The 19,820-nt window shown below is 47.0% G+C and overlaps 1 non-coding gene and 1 pseudogene across 1 annotated transcript; one reads left to right on the top strand and one right to left on the bottom strand.

The window, feature by feature from the left end:
- Positions 1–2,452: 2,452 nt before the first annotated feature.
- LOC132506956 (polypeptide N-acetylgalactosaminyltransferase 11-like) lies at positions 2,453–3,917 on the top strand (annotated as a pseudogene).
- A 10,286-nt stretch (positions 3,918–14,203) lies between these two features.
- On the bottom strand, positions 14,204–14,284 carry LOC132507692 (small nucleolar RNA SNORD35). Its single transcript, XR_009536265.1, has one exon. It is a non-coding gene; the product is annotated as a small nucleolar RNA SNORD35 (small nucleolar RNA).
- Positions 14,285–19,820: the final 5,536 nt, after the last annotated feature.

Genomic DNA, 19,820 nt, shown 5'->3' with positions numbered 1-19,820 from the left:
AACAGGGACACTAGCCTTTCTTTTTTATTTTTTAAATTTTATTTAGTGTGCAAAGGGGAGCAGCCACTTCTCCTCCACCGGTCGAGGCCCTTCCTCGTCTCCCACTTATAGCTCTGTCTTCTGTGCTCCAACCTCCACCTCCATCTTGCTCCTGAAACCATATCTGATCCAGTCCCTGCAGACCCCTCACTCCCCCAGCCTGGGTTATTGAGATGGCCTCATCTTACTCGTCCTTTTGGACACACTGCCTCTCTTTCTTGAAACTTCTCCACTCCTTGGTTTTGTTCTCACTGTCCCTTTCTCTGCATCTTCTCTTCGTCTCCATCCTTCTCTCCCTCCACCTGCCCCAGAAACGGTCACTAAACACCCAGTTGCTGGGTGATCTCTTTGCTCAGATAGTTTGAACCACCTCCTAAATCTTTTTTGTTTTTTTTTAATTTTTATTTATTTATTTTTTCTGTGTTGTGTCTTCGTTTCTGTGCGAGCGCTTTCTCTAGTTGCGGCGAGCGGGGGCCCCTCTTCATCGCGGTGCATGGGCCTCTCACTATCACGGCCTCTCTTGTTGCAGAGCACAGGCTCCAGACGCACAGGCTCAGCAGTTGTGGCTCACGGGCTTAGTTGCTCCGCGGCATGTGGGATCTTCCCAGACCAGGGCTCGAACCCATGTCCCCTACATTGACAGGCAGACTCTCAACCACTGCACCACCAGGGAAGCCCCTACCTCCTAAATCTTGGTGCTTCCCCAACTTTGTCTCCATCCTAGAACGCTCCCTCCTTCTTCAAAATCATCCAACTAACCGTGCACTGGACTTCCCCACCGAAGTCCCGCACGGCATCTCAGACTAAACATATTTCCAAGGGATCCATCATTCCCACACCCGTGCTCTTGATCTCAGTTGGTAGAAGTTCCACGCAGAGCTAGTATCTCCCCTGATAACAAGTCAGTCGTTCTTGTGCATGCCTGATTTCCTTAAGAGCAATCTAAAGGCTTTGACTTTATTCAAGTGATGCAATTGGATTCCTCTGAGGCATAATTATTATTCCAGGTACATGATTTCTGTAATGGGATAATTGGCTGCCTCTGCCCCTAGAGAACACCTGAAATAAGGAATATGTGCACCTGTGTTTTTAATCAAAGTGAAACATAATAAGCAGGGGCAGTCGAGAGGCACAGTAAATGTGTCAGTGGTGCTTCTGGTAAGTTCACGGTGGTGAGTAGCTGGACCGCATCCTGTGAGTGAGTGAGAGGGCCAGGCCGGTGGAGAACAGAACTCGGAGGGACTTCAGGCCTTGACAAGGACATGATTTTTGTCCCGAGTACAGTGAGAAACCACTGGAAGTTTCGGGAGGGGGTTGTGGGATGATCAGATTGATGTTTTAGACGGTCACTCTGAGCTGGGTGTGGGACAGGAGTAGATGAGGCCAGAATGGAGCCCAGACTCCTGATTCTGATTCAGTTGGTCTCGGGGGGAGGGGGAGGCATCAGTGAGACGTAAAAGTCCCCCACATGGTTCCAGTATGGAGCCAGGGTCCTGGAGGTCAAGCTCCGGAAATGTGGCCCCCAACCCACGACTGCATCCCCAGAGTTTCTCACTCTCACGCCGGTTCACACCCAGCCTCCAGCACCAGCTTATGGCTCCAGCACCTGCTCCAGGAAGTTGAAAGCAGCCCTGCAGCTATGCCCGGTCTACAGTGGGAAGTGCAGCCCTTCAGCTATGCTGGGTCCACAGTGGGAAGTGCAGCCCTGCAGCTATGCCGGGTCCACAGTGGGAAGTGCAGCCCTTCAGCTATGCCAGGTCCACAGTGGGAAGTGCAGCCCTGCAGCTATGCTGGGTCTACAGTGGGAAGTGTCACCGTGCGATATATCTGTTGCGGACGTTCTTTTTCACCTGGGAACTGAACAGTTTTGCTTTTTGTTTATTTCAACTTCAGTGAACTGACAGCCACTTAAGAATGTGCTCATCAAGGTGTCTGGGCTCCATGGACTATTTCCTCCCCAAATTCTATCCCTGTTTCACTCGAGGTCCAAGTGGAGTATTAGAATCACAGTTCAAAGCAAACAACATTGACGACGTGAGAGAGAACCATGTTGAAGATCCAGAAAAAGATACTGTGAAATTCTCTTCTGCATTGGGTGTGATTTTTTCTTTTTTAAAGAAGATGTTGGGGGTAGGAGTTTATTAATTAATTAATTTATTTTTGCTGTGTTGGGTCTTCATTTCTGTGTGAGGGCTTTCTCTAGTTGTGGCAAGCGGGGCCACTCTTCATCGCGGTGCGCGGGCCTCTCACTATCGCGGCCTCTCTTGTTGCGGAGCACAGGCTCCAGACGCGCAGGCTCAGTGTGTGGCACACAGGCCTAGTTGCTCCGCGGCATGTGGGATCCTCCCAGACCAGGTCTCGAACCCGTGTCCCCTGCATTAACAGGCAGATTCTCAACCGCTGCGCCACCAAGGAAGCCCTGGGTATGATTTTTAATGAAAGTGATCAGGCATTGAGAGACCTGCGGTATCAGAAACATGCCTTCAATATGCTTCTGAGTCAGGGCTTGGCTGCCACAGAGATGTAGCCGATACGGGGAGGGCAGCACATGTCCAGACAAGTCTGACTCAGTGGATTTGCCAGCGGCTGCTGTTGCTATTTGCTTCTGCAATGAAGGCTGTGTGCCCGGCTCTGGCCTGTCCACAGCCTCCTAGACCACGTGCCTGCCTGGCTTCTTCAGGACATCATGCTCGTGCACAGTGATTTGAAAGGAGAACTAGATGAATATGTCCAAAACTACCTCCTCGGAAAAATTAAAGTCATAAAAAATACAAAGCGTGGGAGATTGATTTGAGGCAGAATCATCAGAGTGGCTGTGACGTGGCCGGCTCCTCGCTGGCCGTCATCCAGGAGGACTAGTGGACGGTAGTATGCCTGGTGACCAGCACCACCAGTGCTGACCCTCGCCTATAGCTCCTCCCGTGTTGTGAGGGGGATTCAACTGGGGGCTGCATTTCAGATGGGGTCGTGCTCCCTTTTCCAAGCTCAGAGGCCTGGAGGGAGCGACGACACCAATAAAGTCACCGACCATTGCTGGAGGGTCGTTTGCCATGAAGAGAAACGATTTCATTGAACTTGGACAGTGTGACAGTGGCATGGATATCTGGGGAGGAGAAAATTTCGAAATATCATTTCGGATTTGGATGGGTGGAGGTAAGCTCTTCATCATCCCTTGCTCTAGCGTTGGACACATTTTTGGAAAAAGGCGACCGTATGGTTCTCCTGAAGGCGAGGATATCATGACATGCGTGATGAGACTGGTTCATGTTTAGTTGGATGAATATAAGCAGGAGTATTTTTCCATAAGACCTGGGCTGGGGTCCAAAAGCTTTGGAAATATCAATAAGCCTGTTGAATGGAGGAAGAAGTTGGCTTGGAAATCATTTAAATGATATTTGGATAACATTTGCCAAGAGAGGCAGATACCTGAGCCCAATGCCAAACCCAACAATCCATTTTTATCGAAAGAAGGTCAACATGCCCCAAGTCCTTCAATGGGAAAGGCTCTGTCACCTCCAGATCAGGAAGTGTCTGGTGGCCCAGGGCTGCCCAAGGCAGACGAGAGGCCTAGGGGTGCTTAAGGGATGTGGCTACAGTGACCCTAATCAGCTCTGAATTTATAATGAAGAGCGTGAATTGATTTTAAATAATCTCCCTTTGCCTGGATATGTCGGAAACTCATTCATCAAGTGCTCATGAAGTGTCATGGGTCAGGGGCAGCCCAGCAATCGAATTTTGGGAAGAATAATTGGCTGTACCAGGTGCCAGGTGGACAGTGCCTAAGAGTGGTCGATCTACTGAGTCACAAAGGCTGTGTTGCTATGGCAACCTGTGACGGCATTTGGAGAGTTAAGACGGACTCGTGGCTGGAACGGTGATTCATCACACTTGTCCTCCTAATGGAGATGCCTGAGAAGATTAGCAAAGGTGAGACAGCAGATATACTAGAGATTGGCGCACCAAGCAACCATCAGAAGGTGAAGAAGTATGTTTCACCAAGACATTAAGGTCACTTCTGGGCTGCCGTTAAGGAATTTTTTGCTCATGACAGAAAACAAGAATTCAGTTTTAACTCTATTAAAGAGTCAAGTTTGCAGAGAAGGGCAAAACCCAGGAAACTGACATGCCTATTCAAATCTATTTACACTTCTTTTTAACCCATTTTAATACTGGAATGGCATTTATCTGATCAGAAACTTGTTATGATTTCCTTTTTTAGAAGACTTCATAGGAGATTGTTAATTTTTTCCACTTCTATTACCATGTTCTAAATAGATAATGTTAAACAGATTGCATCCACATTACTTTCAACTCCAGAAGGCATCGTTTATAAGATTATATTTAAGAGGCAGTTAACTATTATAAAGTATTTTGATGAATTATGGTACTATTTACATTTAAAGGATCCTTTTTATTATTAAAAAATAATAATAATATGGAGCTGGGGTGAAACTTCCTGCACTATACTAAGTCCTCCAAAAACTTGAGACCCCGTTGTGGCCCCGCAAGAAAGATTCACGCAGCCTAAGCTTCATCAGCCCAACAGCCACAGAGAACTCACTCCTCACGGGGGCAGCCTGGTTCTCCTTCAGGCGGCTCTGATGGCTGGAAAATTCTTCCTTATTTCAAAGACCAAATCTTCTCCATTGGTTCAGCCTTGCCCTCTGCACAGAGTAAACATTCCAGTTCTTTTAACAGCCACACCCATGAGCTGGTTTCAGGGACTTCTGTTTCCTTCCCTTTTATCTTCCTTTTCTTAAATTTGTAATGCAGGCACATGGGAGGAGAAAGTGTAAAAGTGAGATGAAGGGCAAATCAAACCTTATCTGCCATACCTCCAGGCTCTGGAATCCTCCCCCCAGAGATAATCACGTTACCACTTCCTATCTTTTCAAGAGAAATTATGCATTTGCAAAGTATACACATTCTTTTAGACAAAAATATTACATACACTATTCTGCACCTTGCTTTTCTTAAACATAGTAATAAATTTTGGAGATGATTCCACGTCAGTATTTAAAGCCGTACCTGATTCTTTTAAAAGCAACGTAGGCAGTTTCATAAAAACCATATTTCATTAAGCTAGTCCCCTGCTGATGGACACGTGGTAGTTTCCAATCTTTTGCTACTACAAACAAAACAATCATGAATATCCTTGCATTGCATATACCTCTTTGTACAGGTATCTGTGTCATAGATTTAGAGCAATGCAATTGCTAGATTGAAAGATACATGCATTAAAATTTGTAATACACATTGCCAGATTGCCGTCCAATGTAGTGGTACCAGTTTGCTCTCCACCAGTAAAGTATGAGAGTTCCTGCTCTCTCTCATGCTTAGGAGATGAACTAGTTTGTAATGCCCTCCTGGAATTGCTTTGCCCTGAACTGAACCCATTGTTTCTGTGTGACCAGTGACCTTAGTGAATGTAAAACATCCTTTCTCTCATTCCAGTTACTCCACTTCTTTAAAAACAAACAAACAGAGCCTCAACACTGAAGCTGCCATTGTGACCAGGGCCACATCACTGACATTTAGTCATTAGGCTCTGTTCCATAGTGTGCCTGCTAAACCAGGTATCTCCCTTTTTGTGCCTGGGCTTTGGGATTTTTGTATGCAAGTTGCAGAAGTTTCCATTTATCTGTGTATTCGTTTCCTTTTGCTGCTGTAACAAGTTACACAAATTGGACGTCTTAAAGCAACACACAATTTATTATCTTCCAGCTCTATTGTTCTGAAGTCCAAAACGAGTCTCAATGGGCTAAAATCAAGATATCAGGTCTGCGTTCCTTCTGGATGCTCTAGGGGAGAATCCACTTACCATTTCCAGCTTCCAGAGACTGCCTGCATCCCTGAGCTCCTTCTTCCACCTCAAAGCCAGCGGTACAGCATCTTCAGTCTCTCTCTGGCTCTGACCCCTGCTTCGATCGTCACATCTCCTTCCTTGACTGCCCTGATTCCTGTCTTGCTTATTTTAAGGACCCTGTGATTACATTAAGCTCACTTAGGTAATCCAGGATAATATTCCTGTCTTAAGATCCCTAACTCAATTATATCTGCAAAGTCCATTTTGCCACTTAAGGTAACATAACCTATTCACAGGCTCTGGGGATTATCTTTAGGGAGCCATTATTCTGCAGACCCCAATCTGCATTAAATATCATCTTGTTAAGGCTAATTTCTTCAAAGGCTGCTTGGACATAAATGTGCTTTCAGGGAGGGTCTGGGTATATTCGCTTCTACAAGGATTTTTTTTTTTTTGAGTATAATTGCTTTACAATGTTGTGTTAGTTTCTGCTGTACAACGAAGTGAATTAGCTATATGTGTACATATGTCCCCTCCCTCTTGGACCTCCCCCCACCCCCATCCCACCCATCTAGGTCATCACAGAGAACTGAGCTGAGCTCCCTGCGCTATACAGCAGGTTCCCACTAACTATCTATTTTACACTAAGTACCAACCAGAACATAATGTTGAGCCGGACATCCTTGGGGCTAGAGTGAAGAATTACAAAACAACTAACAGGTGGATCTGCGCTTTACAGTTTATAAAGAGCATTTACATCCATTATGCATTTCCCGTTTACATCCATTATGCATTTCCCATTTCCCACTGTCAGGTGAAGAATCGGCCTGGAGCCTCACAGCAGGTACAGGTCAGCGAGATTCTTCAGGCTGCAAAGCTGTGGCTCTTTCCACGGCACCAGCTGCACCAGAGTTGTGCCACCAGCCCGCACAGAGTCTCCAATAAAAGCCCTTGAGAATTCTTTTCCTCTGTGGGTTTCCAGAGCTGCCCGTTCCCATAAGCTACCCATTTGGGTTGGAGTCAAAGTTCCTTTTTTACCAGTTTCCAGAGGTTGTTCTCACACCTTAGCCACCCAGAACTCACGACAGCCTCGGCAGCTGAGCAGGGCGGACCTGGGGCCGGCTCGCCACATCCTCGATGACACCAGGGAGATGGAGACCCAAGAGGATGGGGACTACGGCCAAGGGTCACGGGAGACGCAAACCCACAGGGCTCCTCTCACTGAGCCATACTGTCTCTTCCAGAGAGGCTGCCCTGAAAAGCTAGCAATTCCAAAACCCCCGAATGGTCTGACCTTCACTCCAGAGGACATTACGTGTTTCTTAGAAATTGGAGGCTGAGCAGGGAACTAACATACATGGAGTACTTACCGCGTGCCAGCGCTTTCCAGAGACAGCTCATTTAATCCTTCTAACAGTTTGGGTGTTATTATCACCATTTGTTTTGTGTGTGTGGTACGCGGGCCTCTCACTGTTGTGGCCTCTCCCGTTGCGGAGCACAGGCTCCGGACGCGCAGGCGCAGCGGCCATGGCTCACGGGTCCAGCCGCTCTGCGGCATGTGGGATCTTCCCGGACCGGGGCACGAACCCGTGTCCCCTGCATCGGCAGGCGGACTCTCAACCACTGCGCCACCAGGGAAGCCCTATTATCACCATTTTAATGATGGCGGCTCTGAGAGGTTAACGGTCACAAAGATGGCAATGAATGGATTCCATACCAGGTCATTGTGATTCCAGAGCCCATGACTTCTCCTCCCGCCCACGCTGGAGGATGAGCTGAGGAGGACACCAGGTTAAAAAAAAATCTAGCACCTGCTTGGTGAGAGTAAAGAGCCCTCGAACGCCCTGGGTAGGCTTGCAGCTGGCTGGATGGAAGTGAGTGCAGCTGGCGGGAGAGGCTGGGAGGGAAGGTGCAGGCCAGCTGTGCCCTGGCTGGTGTCCAGTGACCTGCAGCCCTGGGAGCGGGTGCCGGAACCCTCCCTGGCCAAGAGACAGAGGAGGTCCAGGGAGTACGGTCAGGGGTGGGGGGGAAATGTCAGAGCCAACTGCCAGGTAACGTCACCAAACAAACACTAGCTAGAGAGCTAGAGGCTTGTCCAGAAGTGTTCTCAGGGCTTGCTTTGGTTTTACCATTTGTCTGAGTTGGGCTTCATTTCCATATTTCCTTCAGCTTAGACCCCATCTGCTGCTCTGTGTGCCTGAGCCCACCGCTAGAGACACAGGCATGCAATTATCCAGCTCCTACGCATTTTTCTCGTTCTCTTTCTCTTTGAGTTTAATTTCCATCAGAGGCTCTGCCTGGAACTTGCTTAAAAACCTGCAATTATGAGGAGGCAGCTAATGAGACCAGGAGCAAACTTCTGCACCGTGCAGCTACTTTTTTAATGAGATAAACAGGGAAAAGGTCAAACAGAGGGATTTCTACGTTGCTCCCATGACTGAAAGGGTCCCCAGCATTGCAAATAAACGTGCTGCAATTAGCACGTGTCAGGGGCCAGGGGGTGGGTTTCGTCCCTGGGGTCCTCGGGCTTCTTGACCTTGCCTGAGATGTGTGACTGGATCTTGCCTGGATGAAGATCCACTGTCCAGTGCTCCCAGGTCCAGAGACCCTTTTGGTCACGGTCAACAGAGATGCGCCCTGGAAAGGCCACTGAGTGTGGTGACAGAGCTCTGACCTCAGCTACTGCACGGCTGCCTTTCCAAGAGCGGTTTGTTTTCCTCCCCAAGCACATTATGGGGTAATGAATGGGTCTGTGGAAATTGCACACAGCGTGTGTCATAATGAATATTTTGACTTGGAATACAGCATTCTCAGCAACTCCCAGTGTCTGCGGAAACTCAAGAGGCGGCAGAAAACTCTATCGTGAAAGCGCCACTCACGCAGCATAGCTAATAATGGGAATTCAGGAGCATTTATTTAGTGCCTGCTGTGTACCTGTCTCTGGGCTGAGCACTTGGGGTACAGAAATGAGTAAGATGCAGCCTCTGTCCTTCTTTGGATCTAATGGAGAGAATCGGAGAGTTAAAATGATGCTGTACCCAATGAAGTCCCCCTCCCCCCACCTCCCTGCACCCAGCTCCTCGGGTCTAGATTTACCCAATGAAAAGGAAGCGTTGGCTCAAGGCTTAAGCTTTTTCTTGAACCAACACCTATTTGAGGTCCGTTCTTCCTTCCCAAGGGGAGAACATTCTCCTTGCCCTCTTCCCTCCCGTCTGCCCATGGCTAGAGCCCAGGGCAGGGGTCAGAGGTCCCACCCCAGCCCCTTCCAGGGCACACTTGGGAATGGCTCAGTGCCATGGTCCTCGAGCCTGGTCACACACTGGAGCTGCCTGGGTTGCTCAGTGACAGTGCAGATGTCGGGCCCTTCGACAGAGGTTCTGATGTGTGGCTTTGGGACTGGTCCCCGGAGCCGTGTTTGGAACGATGGCTCCAGGTGATTCTGGTGCCTGGTCAGGCTTGGGAACCGCTAACCTAGGACCAAAGTACCGCTTTGTCACTCCAGCTGCTGGCAGGAGCCTCCTCCCTTCTCTGGAACACATTTCTCTCCTCTATAAAGATGCTTGATGACCTCTGAGGCCCACGCTGCCTCTGACCACCTGTGTGTCCACAGGCGGGCTAGCCGGGCGCTGCCCACGACGCTGCCCTTTCCTTCACACCCCTGCATCTCAGGGGAGAAGAGAGCCAGCGAACCTGGACCTGACGTGGGTCTCAGCCCCTCCACCTGCTTCCTGGGGACCCAAGCCGGGTCCCCTCCCCTCTCTGGGCCTCAGTTGTGGGTAAATCTGTGAGGAATTTCAGCAGATAACCACCCCTCTCTGTTTCTTTGCCTCGGGGAATCTTTCAGTGCAGAAATCAAAGCACCTTGAAGGCAAAGCCAAGAGCCCTGGGTGGAAGCTACCTTCGAGGCAGTGAGAGCCAGCGCGGCAGCTGTGGCGTGGGCTCTGGGGATGGACCCTGCCCTGCACCACTGCGTAGCCCGCTGGGGGCGCTGGAGCTGCATGAGGGGCGGGAGGGAGGGTCTGCCCTGCGTCCAGCCTGCCTCCAGGAGAGTCTGGACAGGAGCTCACGCCGCCCCTAACTGCCAACCCATCCTTCCTCCAGCTCTTGCCAGTTTCTGTGGGAGCCGGGCTCTCCAGACCAGGGGAACCCACGAGGTGCCCCTCCTTGCGCCACATTTCTGAAATGTCATGAAGAACCCAGGGGTAAGACAGGAATAAAGACACAGACCTAGTAGAGAATGGACTTGAGGATATGGGGAGGGGGAAGGGTAAGCTGTGACAAAGCGAGAGAGAGGCATGGACATATATTCACTACCAAACGTAAGGTAGATAGCTAGTGGGAAGCAGCCGCATAGCACAGGGACATCAGCTCGGTGCTTTGTGACCACCTAGAGGGGTGGAATAGGGAGGGTGGGAGTGGGGGAGATGCAAGAGGGAAGAGATATGGGAACATATGTATATGTATAACTGATTCACTTTGTTATAAAGCAGAAACTAACACACCACTGTAAAGCAATTATACTCCAATAAAGATGTAAAAAATAAATAAATAAATAAAGGAGGAGAGAGGTTAAACCAGCCCATCAGGAAACTTCAAGATAGACCCTCCCCATGCCCTTGTTTGCCACCCCCCACCATTTACATCCAGCTCCGCGAGCTCTCAGTACCCGCTTCCTCCATCCTCCCTGTGCTCCAGGCTCCCTTCTCAGCTTCCTGTGGGTGAGGGGATCATCTCAGGGTTAACCTGAGGGGATCATCTCAGGGTTAATCAAAACGAGGCTGTCAAAAGCTGCTTTCACATCAAGGTGCGAATGACAAAATCACGCACTAAACTAGGGATTCTCTGCGTTCCACAGACCGAATTTAGTCCATGAATTTGGTGGAAAATGTGGTCCTCGTTTTCACTAAAAAATTTAGCATTAACTTCAATTATGAATGAGGAGTAGAACATCGGGGTGTTAGCCTATAACTCCGTCACCAGTGGAGATCACAGGTAACTTCACATCACTTTACAGTTGACACAGGTACTCAAAATCTTATTTAGCCTCAGCTTTCGAAATGATGGTAAATTCTGAGATTGTCACTATTCCTTGTTATTTAATGTGTTGATAACAAAGCACATATATCACTATACTGCAAACATATGTAAAAAATATTTTGGCAACTACATTTTTAATACGATTGTTTTCTTTCAAAATCTTATGTATTCATTCTTTTAAAAAATGTTATTTAGAGGAGCCCATAGGGTTCACGGGCTGCCAGCGAGTCCATGGCACATAAAAGTTTAAAGACTCCACCTCTAAATTTATCTTAAGATGAATGTCATCCTATTAGGAAAATTTTGAGCTGTATGGAAAAGTGAAGAATTTTCGATAATGGTGAGAGAAGATAATTTTGAGAATTTGTCAAGATTTCCGGGAGCTAGAAGAGATCTTAGAGATATATAGCTTTATTTGTTAAATCAACCTTATTCAGCTTTAATTTACATACAGTAAAATGCACCCATTGTTTTACGTGTGCTAATTGTTTAAAAATCGTGGCTAAAAACAAATAACATAAGTGTTACCATCTTAACCATATTAAGTGCACAGTTCAGCCATGTTAATTATATTCACGTTGTTATGTAAAATGCACCCATTAGAAGTGTGCAGTTTGACTAGCTCTGACAATGTACTCGAGTAACCAGTCATCACTACAATTAAAGACACAGTATTTCTATCACTCCCAAAACATTCCTTTGAGTCTCTTTATAATGTCCACTACCCCAAACCCAAGTAACCATTGATCTACTTTTTGTCACTATAGACTAGTTTTGTCTTTTTTTTAGAATATAATTGCTTTACAATGTTGTGTTAGTTTCTGCTGTACAACAAAGTGAATCAGATATACGTGTACATATGTCCTCTCCCTCTTGGACCTCCCTCCACCCCCATCCCATCCATCTAGGTTATCACAGAGCACCGAGCTGAGCTCCCTGCGCTATACAGCAGGTTCCCACTAGCTATCTATTTTACACATGGTAGTGTATATATGTCAAACCTAATCTCCCAATTCATCCCACCCTCCGCTCCCCCCCCCCGCACCCCGTGTCCACATGTCCGTTTTCTACGTCTGTGTCTCTATTCCTGCCCTGCAAATAGGTTCATCTGTACCATTTTTCTAGATTCCTCATATATGTGTTAATATATGATACTTGCTTTTCTCTTTCTGACTTACTTCACTCTGTATGACAGACTCTAGGTCCATCCACATCTCTACAAATGACCCAGTTTTGTTCCTTTTTATGGATGAGTAATATTCCATTTTATATATATATATATATATATATATATATATATATACACACACACACACACACATTTATATATATACATATATATACCACATCTTCTTTATCCATTCATCTGTCGATGGACTTTTAGGTTGTTTCCATGTCCTGGCTACTGGCTATTGTAAATAGTGCTGCAATGAATACTGGGGTATATGTGACTTTTTGAATTATGGTTTTCTCAGGGTATATGCCCAGTAGTGGGATTGCTGGGTCATATGGTAGTTCTATTTTTAGTTTTTTAAGGAACCTCCATACTGTTCTCCATAGTGGCTGTATCAATTTACATTCCCACCAACAGTGCAAGAGGGTTCCCTTTTCTCCACACCCTCTCCAGCATTTCTTGTTTGTAGAATTTTTTGATGATGGCCATTCTGACTGGTGAGAGGTGATACCTCACTGTAGTTTTGATTTGCATTTCTCTAATGATTAGTGATGTTGAGCATCTTTTCATGTGTATGTTGGCCATCTGTATGTCTTCTTTGGAGAAATGTCTATTTAGGCCTTCTGCCCATTTTTGGATTGGGTTGTTTGTTTTTTTAATATTGAGCTGCATTAGCTGTTTGTATATTTTGGAGATTAATCCTTTGTCCGTTGCTTTGTTTTCAAATATTTTTTCCCATTCTAAGGGTCAGCTTTTCATCTTGTTAATGGTTTCCTTTGATGTGCAAAAGCTTTTAAGCTTAAAAAAAGTTTAAACCTAAGCTTTTAAACTTAATTAGGTCCCATTTGCTTATTTTTGTTTTTATTTTCATTACTCTAGAAGGTTGGTCAAAAAAGATCTTGCTGTGATTTATGTCAAAGAGTGTTTTTCCTATGTTTTCCTCTAAGAGTTTTATAGTGTTCGGTCTTACATTTAGGTCTTTAATCCATTTTGAGTTTACTTTTGTGTATGATATTAAGTAGTGTTGTAATTTCATTCTTTTACATGTAGCTGTCCAGTTTTCTCAGCACCACTTATTGAAGAGGCTGTCTTTTCTCCATTGTATATTCTTGCCTCCTTTATCATAGATTAGGTGACCATCAGTGCGTGGGTTTATCTCTGGGCTTTCTATCCTCTACCTTGGATCTATGTTTCTGTTTTTGTGCCAGTGCCATACTGTCTTGATTACTGTAGCTTTGTAGCATAGTCTGAAGTCAGGGAGCCTGATTCCTCTAGCTTAGTTTTGTCTGTTTTTAATAAATCATTTCACATACATGGGGTCCTACAGAATATACCCCAATCGTTTTTCCACCTGTTGATGGATGTGTGGGTTGTGTTGAGTTTTGGATTATCACAAATAAAGTTACTAAAAACATTGCTATACAAGTCTTTCTGCAGACACGTGTTTTCATTTCTCCTAGGAAAAAACCTAGGCATGGAATTGCTGGGTTATATGATAAGTGTATGTTTACCTTTATAAAAAACTGCCAAACTGTTTTCCATCATTTTGCATTCCCACCAATGATGTATGGGAGTCCCAGTTGTTTTACATTCTTCACAATACTTGGTATTCTCAGTCTTTAATTCCAGCCATTCCCTGTGTGCTGGCATCTCATCATGGTATTAATTTGCACTGTCCTGATGGCTAATAATGTTGAACATCTTTTTCTGTGTGGGGGTCATGAGCGAATGTTCTTTGGAGGAGTCTGCCTAAATCTTTTGCCTCTTTTTATTGGGTTGTCTTCTTATTTAGTTTGGATACAATTCTTTTTTTTTTTTTTTTTTTTTTTTGTGGTATGTGGGCCTCTCACTGTTGTGGCCTCTCCCGTTGCGGAGCACAGGCTCTGGATGCGCAGGCTCAGTGGCCATGGCTCACAGGCCTAGCCGCTCTGCGGCATGTGGGACCTTCCCAGACCGGGGCACGAACCCGTGTCCCCTGCATCGGCAGGCGGACTCTCAACCACTGCACCACCAGGGAAGCCCCATAACTTTATTTTTAAAGATGAAAAATTTAGAGCTGAAAGAGTAAAAAGCCTTGTACAGGGTCAAACCAAATAAGTTAGAGGCCAGGATGAAATGTGACTCTTGTAAATATTCATTTTTATTCATTTTTTTCATTTCCATGGGCATTATCAGCACTGCCCACAGTGGCATTCATAGACCATTGTGAGAAAAAGCCACCATCTGCTAAATATTCATTTTTAACTCTTGTTGGAAGTCAGCAAAGAGGGACACAGTAAATCGCCGTGGGGATATTGATGCTGGGAAACAATGCTTCCCTGGACACTGCTTCCCAGCCTTACTATGGGGTCCCTGCAGAAGTGAGAGGCAGCGGGAGTGAGAGAGCTGGAGCTGGCTCTTCATGGAGCAACTGTGTGACCTCACATGAGCTGCTCCGTCCCTATTGGTTGAATCCACACAGTCTGGATTCTCTAGAGGAACAGAACCACGCACATGTCTTTGTGTATAAGGGAGCATCATAAGGAACTGGCTCATGCAATCTTGGAGGCTGAAAAGCCCCCACGATGTGCTGTCTGCAAGTAGGAAGGACGGTGGTGTAATTCAGTCCAGAGTCCTGAGAACCAGGGGAACTGAGGGCAGGACAAGGTTGATGTCTCAGCTCAAGCAATCAGGCAGGAAGGGGCAAGTTCCTCCTTCCTCCTTTTTGATCTGTTCAGGCCCGCAGCGAATTGGATGATGCCGCCCACATTGGGGAGGGTAAACTAATTCACTGAGCCCACCTATTCAAATGTTAATTTCATCCAGAAACACTCTCACAGACACACCCAGAAATAATGTTTAGGGCTTCCCTGGTGGCGCAGTGGTTGAGAGTCCGCCTGCCTTTGCAGGGGACGGACCGGGAAGATCCCACATGCCGCGGAGTGGCTGGGCCCGTGAGCCGTGACCGCTGAGCCTGCGCGTCCGGAGCCTGTGCTCCACAACGGGAGAGGCCACAACAGTGAGAGGCCCGCGTACCGCAAAAAAAAAAAAAAACAAATATGTTTAGCCAAATATCTGGCATCCCGTGATCCAGTCAAGTTGGCACATGAAATTAACCATCGCAGTTCCTCAGCTGTCAGATGCGGGTAAGAATAATACGAGCCTCACAGGAGTACTGGGGGATTGAATGAGGTGATGCTTTGGAAGTATTTAGTGGGGCATCTGGAACACAGTGGGCGCTCAGGAGACTGACTCTTCATACCCTTAGGCTGCATGAGGGTCTTTTCTCCTGGGGCTGACCCTGGAGATGTCCCCTGGCAGCAAAGGGAGCCCCTGTTGGCCTGGGCATCCCATTCCCAGGTACAGCCTCCGCTTTCTTCCCTGTTCTCCTGGGGGCTGGGCTGTGACCCACACGCAACTCCCCTGAGGACACTCCAGCCCTCCTCCATGCAGCTCAGCCCGATCCGAGCAGTGGCCTGGACCCCACTCAAGAGGATGTCTCCAGAGCCCACCCCAGCCACACGCAGGGCAGTGATGCGTCCTGCATCCTGGTCATTCTCGAGGCCTCAGTAGGCCCAGTGAGGTGGGGACAGGGACTGTGGGTCCTGAGGGGGTGTTGGGGAGGCCAAGCGCCACACAGCACCTGCTGCATCATGTCTGGGTCTTCCTGCTAAAATCCCTGGACTGAGTGTCCAGCTTGAGACTGCCGTGCAAATCTGCTCAGAAATAGATAAAGCTGCAGTGTTGTGGGCACGGGGGGCGTGGGGTAAGATAAAGGGGCCCTGGCCTAGCCCCCTCACCCACGATGTCTCCCTCACGCCTGCCTTTCCTAGGAATTCCTCCCAGGTGAGTCCAAGATCCCCTTTCACAGGGACAGGATGCTATCTGGGAAGATAAGTCCAATATTAGCCTCCAGTGTTGACTGAACTGTTAATCCTGTGTCAGGTACCATTCTAAGCACTTAGAACACGATGACTCCACAGGACTGCAAGGCAGGTATTACTGTTATCACTAGTTTACGTATGAAGAAACAGAGGCACAGAGAGGTTAAGTCATCTGTTCTAGGTCACACAGTAAATTAGTGCAAAGCTGGCATTTCATCACATGGGCTCTGGCTCTTAGACATTGCTTGAATGAAGATATTAATTTTACAAGTTAATTCTTTGGTTAGGTAGGAGGTTCCATTCTAAAGAAGCAGCAGCTGGGGCACAGTGGACCCCAGGACAAAGGTAATGTTGGAACTTTGAGAGTTTCTAAATGTGAGTTTCTGTGCTGCTTGCCTAAGATCATAGGACACTTGAGGTCTAATGTCTGATGTTGGGAAGTAATTTCTTCCTCCATGCCTCAGTTTCCCCAACTGTAAAAAGAGAGGTTTTGCTGAATCATCCCTACGTTTTGGAGACATCTTCATGGATTTAGTGAAAACAGGAGTTTAACATCAGCCACCTGGTTCAAACCTCCATGCCCCACTTACTAGCTGTGTGATTCGGGGCTGGATATTTAACCTCTCTGAGCTCAGTCTCTGCAGCTGCTAAATGAGAGTGCCACCTCTGGAGCTCTTCAATGAGGAACTGTGGCTGAGTCCATTCGGGCTGCTATAACAAAAATACCATAGACTGGATGGCTTACAAATGACAGAACTTTATTTCTCATAGTTCTGGAGGCTGGGAAGTCCAAGATCAAGGCACCTGCAGATTCAGTGTCTAGTGAGAGCCTGCTTCTCTGGTTCATAGATGCTGTCTTCTTGCTGTGTCCCTCAGTGCCTGAGGGACAAGGGAGCTCCCAGGGCCTCTTTCATAAAGGCACTAATCCCATTCATGAGGGCTCCACCCTCATGACCTCCTAACACCATCAGACTGAGGATTAGGTCTCAACATATGAATTCTGGGGGGACACGCACATGCAGTGTGTGGCAGGTCCCTAGCACAGGGCCCAACACACTGCAGCAGTCAACGAATATGGGACTTCTTCCCTTCTGAGGCCCTTCCTGCTCTCTCTCTGGGATTTGAGCAGCAATTAGTCATCTAGCAAAGCCTAAGGAACTGGGTCAAAAGTGGCAAAGGTTGCCTGGTATTTAGGAGGGTGGGGGCCATGCCAGTCAATCCCTGGTCAGGTGTGTATGGGAGGGGTGACTGCTGGGGGGCCTGGGTAGTAAAGAAATGGTCCCAAAGGATGAACACCTAACCCTAGGAGGCTGTGTGACAGTCAGGAGTGTCTGGGGCAGTGGGAGCAGGAGAGAAAAGGAGGTACAAAATAGGAAGATATATAGAAAGATAAAAAGAAATGTAAACTTACGTCCCGCCATGAAATTATAAAACCACCATTTCCGACAATTAACTTGTGCCTAATAAAAATTTTTTCACACCAGGTCAACAAAGTGTGGATGAGATTTTATAACAGGAATTTTATAATTCTCTCATAAAAATTTATTACAACATTTGTTATGTAGTCACTAAACACAAGCCATTGTAAACAGAGCAGGCGACATTGGCCTTGGATTCATCAGTCCTGAGTCCCATTGCAATAGTAAACAGCTGTTGGCAAGTGTATCACACGAGAGGTAACAGTGCCACATGGGGAGGGCTTCTGGTAATGTGTGTGTGTGTGTGTGTGTGTGTGTGTGTGTGTGTGTGTGTGTGTGTTTAATAGAGCTGTACTTCTGTTTAATAAATTAGGAGAAAATAAAGTAAAAACTACCATGTAAACAAACACTAGAGGATGGTAACATTTTGCTTCATCTGTTTTATGCTTAGTACGCAGCTGTTGGTGAACATTTGCCCATAAGGACACACAGAGGGAAGCAGAGTCATAGGGGCCACAGTGACAGGTGCATTTGCTCCAACATAAAGTCACAGATGTCCCACCCATTTTCCTATAGGTCTGACTTTAGGAACAGAACATTGTACAGGAGCCAGGCATTTGCAGATCCCTCTGTCCCCCGGGAATGAAATATCTTTAGTTTTTCTAAATCTCGGCTTCCAAAAGTATTTTTGAAGTATCCAAATATAAAGTGCATTTCCACGTGGAATGCTGAACTAGGTGGCACATGCCTTAGGGTTCCTCAGTGCAGACTCCCTTCTATTCTCTGGATGTCCAAGCTATGGACAGTGTAAGTAAGTCCCCGCAGCCCACTTTGCACAAACCCCCCAAATAATGAAATCTGTGAAAACTGAAGGAATGCAAAGAATTAAACTTGGGTGCACTCATTACTTGGAGCTTCTGGCGTTCAAAGGGTAGCATCTAACCGGTCTCACCTCAGGGAGGTGGTGGTTCTCCCATTGGACACAGGGCCGGATGAAGCTCTGTGTGGGAGATGGCCGTGCTCCATCAGGGAGGATGGATAAGGGTGGCTGAAACTGTCTGCTGGCATCCGCTCAACACAACACCATAGCAGAGGGACAGATTTATGTCTTCCGAGGAGCTGCCTCACTACAATGGACGTGCACATCCAAATGGCAAAGGTTTGAACTCCTTCTCCCGAGCTATAGCCTAAGAATATAAAGACTAGCCTGTCCCTGTGTTTATAAAAATGTCCCATGTGGTAAGGAGGGTAAGGCAAGACACCTCTTTTATTTGTCATTGGACTTTCAAGGTTCCCCCTGGGGAAATCCTGATGGGGTTGGTGAGACACCGTACTCCTTAAATGTCCCTCAAATGTTCCAGAAGAGATTATGTTTACAAACTTGCTATAAAACAGGATTGTTGAGGTTTGGAATGATTTCAACTTACGAGGGGACTTGGCATTCAAATACATCATGGGGTTTGGTTACTAATAATTCAAGCAGAGATTTGGTATTAAATGGCTTGAACGCCGGGCCATGGTGGACAGAGCCCTTGGGGGCTGGGTGTTTGGTATTTTTGCCAGGCAGGAGCTGTCTCTCTGATCTGGTCATTGGGAAATTGACCGGCTCAGGTCAACCAATCAGTTGTGTGCCATTGCGATGGCGTCTGATGCTCCCCAAACACATTTCCTATGAGTAGTCTGGGGTATTGCTGGGGCTTTGATGACTCTAATCTGACTCTCAAAATTCCCAGTGGGATTCCTGTCTCCAAATACAGATTTCAGACTCTTCAAACCGTGAACTTTAGGTTCTATTTAACACGTGCAACCACGCTTCCACAAGCTTTCGCAAGCAAGCATCCCTCCGGGGCCCTCTGAGCGCCAGGCTCCCTTTTCTCTAACACAGTGTCTGAGCCAGTGAGTGCTGCCACCCTGCCAACACCCAACACATCTCGTGCTTACCAGCCAGGAGCCCCACAGAGAGGAAGGAGGCTGTTTTGCAAAGGCCTTCAGAGGTAGAGTGGGCAGCTTCTCCCGTTCCACCAGAGTCTCGTGAAAACAGGTTTTAAAAATTTCATGGCATGATCAGTTTTGTCCCTCTGGGGACAAAATGACTCAGCCCTTGATTAAGCTGGAGACTGAACTGTTTGGCATGTTAGGGAACCACAGAAGACGAGTGAAACCTAGATCTTTAGAAAGAGCCAGTTTTCCATAGAGCTTATCCAGGTGTCTAAGACCATTTTTCCTCAGGGAGGACACTTTGAAGTCCACCTGCCACAGTCACCTGGGCCCTGATGTCTGAAAATGCAGAATCCTAGGCCTTGCCAGACCTCCTTAGACGGATCTCCAGGGAAGGGGCTCAGGAATCTGAGTTTTAAACAACGTCTCTTGGTGATTCTTGTGGATAGTAAAGTTCAGGAGCCAGTGGCTTCATTGCAGACGCTGTTGACCTTCCAGAAAGGTAGTGGGAGCCTCAGATATATCCAGGACTTCTCTCTCGCCTG

The sequence above is a fragment of the Lagenorhynchus albirostris genome, chromosome 16, assembly GCF_949774975.1.
Source record: "Lagenorhynchus albirostris chromosome 16, mLagAlb1.1, whole genome shotgun sequence".
NCBI classification, from domain to species: Eukaryota; Metazoa; Chordata; class Mammalia; order Artiodactyla; family Delphinidae; genus Lagenorhynchus; species Lagenorhynchus albirostris.
This window is presented reverse-complemented; position numbering and strand designations above follow the sequence as displayed.